Here is a 2,597-nt window from a genome sequence, read left to right as displayed (position 1 = left end):
TTTTTTTTTTTTTTTTTTTTTTTTTTTTTTTTTTTTTTTGGTACTGAGGAAGGAACTCAGGGCCTTGAGCTTGCGAGGCAGGCAGCAGAACCACTGAGCCCGCAGCTCATTAAAATACACTTTTAAAAATAGATATAATTTTCCTTCACAAAGAGAAACTTTTCAGAACTACTACTGGGTCTGAAGAGTCTCAGAATAACCAGTTCAAGACATACCAGGAGGCACAATATTTGGAAGTGGCACATCTGGCCTTTTACACTCATATTTGGGGTCACGTGGCCTGAGCCAGAGAAAGGGAAATTTATGGTTCAGTAGGCAGATTTTCTGTCTCTGCCATCGAATAACTAACAGCCACAATTGAAATTAAGAGAAATTTCATTTGGCTGATGATTTCAAGGGGCTAAATCCCTGGGGTGCTGGTATCAATGGAGAAACACCGCGGTGGAAGGGTGGCAAAGCAAAGATCTTCAGTTCTTGCCTGGGAAACAGAGTAAGTGAATAGTGTCAGAGGAAGAGACAAGGCCACATAAACTACCCAAGGTCATATCTCCATCACCCGCTCAAAAACACTGTGAATCATGCTTTACTAATCCCATCTGTGATTGAGAGTTAAATTGATATCATCATCATCATCATCATCATTTGGTGTGGGGATCAAAGTCAGGACCTTGCACTTGCGAAGCAGGCACGGTGCCACTGAGCTACCCGCCTGGCCCTGATACAGCTATTTTTAACTATTACATAGGCTACATTTGGTTTCTCGTTCATAAATTCCTGACACAGACATATGCTATGTTTACAAATAAAAAAATACAGAGTGTTTATACATCTTAATCTCTTCATATTCAGAGTTTTACCCCTCTGTACTTTATGGTCAGGAAAACAAAATAATTCCCTTAGGGGGAGTTGCATCTAGCAACTGCATAAGTATCCTGGGAAATAAAGTAGAGATTTTTCCTGATTAGCTTTTTCAGACATCTGAAAATGATTTTCTGAGTCTAAGTTTTTCCTCCCTCGCAGGTACATGGTATCTCATCAGGAGTGGTGTCCGTTGGAAGCTCACATTAAGACACTCAGAGAACAGTTCCCCTGCTTTTTAAAGCAGGGACACTGTAGGAGCACAGACAAAATGTAAGATCAAGTTCACACACACAGATTCTGATCAGCCAGGACATTGGCCAAAGAGTCAGTGAATCACAGAAGTTTTCTTCATTTCAGATCAAATTAAATTGTACCATAATTAATATTTTTCTTCTTATTGACACTTTCCCATGTGGTAAAATTCTCCTTTAATTTCCTAGTGAAAGTTTTCTGAAAGGTAAATAACTAGACTATATTTGTCCCCTAAACTAATTAATGCTTACATCACAGAATATGATTTCTCAATTATAATGACTTTACTAAAATTAAGATCTTAATTCTGTTAAAGAATTACACATATGGCTATCACATTTAGCCGTCTGCAGTAAAGTGGTTTGAAAAAGGTAGTGAGTTGACAAGTTTGTCTGTTTTGTCTTTTTCTTCCCACATTTCCCCATTTCCTATAAGGTCTAGCTGATCTGAACAATTTCTCCCAAATATTCTAATTTTTCCACTCAAAGAGTTTTAATCTATTCAAAAATATTGATGTGCTAATATATGTTTAATGTCTTACAGAATTTCAGTACACACTGCCTTGACTTCTTTTATGAACTCGTTAAATAAATGAACATGTTGCCCTTTCTAAGACATGAAACCAGGCAGGGTGAACCATCAGTATGGTTCAAGAGCCACACTATTAACTGAAATTGTCTGGAATTAAGCCAGTTTCCATGCATTTTCTTTATTTTCTGTCATTTAGTTGCATACATTTTAACAATGAAGTAAATTTTGATAATATTAACAAACTTTTGTTTAATATCAAAATGTTTCTCTTTGTAGGCAGCATAAATGTAGCATTCCATCATTTGTTACTGTACTGGTACAGTATTGAGACTTATAGAAACACATTCCCTATGTCGGTATGAAGTGTATAGATTTCTGTGGGCCTTCTCGAATAAAAGGGTCTTGCAGATGACTATGTATTACCTCAAAGTAATTTTGTTCTATGCTTGCTTTTAATATTATTCTAATACTTTCTAAAATGAAGTTTCCTAAGGTTTCCTAATTTTAAAACTATCAGCCTAAGACCATTGAATTTAAATTTTAGTTAAGCCAAATATTTTCTTGTCCTTCAGCCTAACGGACAGATTGATGGCTTACTGAATCCAAAGCGTGTTTCTCATGGACAAACTGTACTTTTCAGCTTAGAGGTCCTCAATTGGGCACCTTAGGTTGCATAGCTATAGCCAGGTTCAAACATCCCATCAGGTAATTGCAACTCAGTGCCACTGACTGCAGAAATGAACTCTGATTATAAAATATTAGATGACTGCAGAAGATTTTTCGCTGATTGTTGGAATTTACAGTTCATCAACTGATAGCGACTTGAATTGTTTGTACAAGAGAAAGGATAAAGTAAATGACCAGATATAAAAATCATTTAATTCCTAGATTTTTAAATAAAAAGCAGAATTGCTGAGAATCCATAGTTATAAAAATTAACATTTAATTTTGTA

This window comes from Fukomys damarensis, unplaced genomic scaffold (genome assembly GCF_012274545.1).
Source record: "Fukomys damarensis isolate Sample0158 unplaced genomic scaffold, DMR_v1.0_HiC HiC_scaffold_12, whole genome shotgun sequence".
Taxonomy (NCBI): domain Eukaryota; kingdom Metazoa; phylum Chordata; class Mammalia; order Rodentia; family Bathyergidae; genus Fukomys; species Fukomys damarensis.
Note: the sequence above shows the minus strand (reverse complement) of the source record.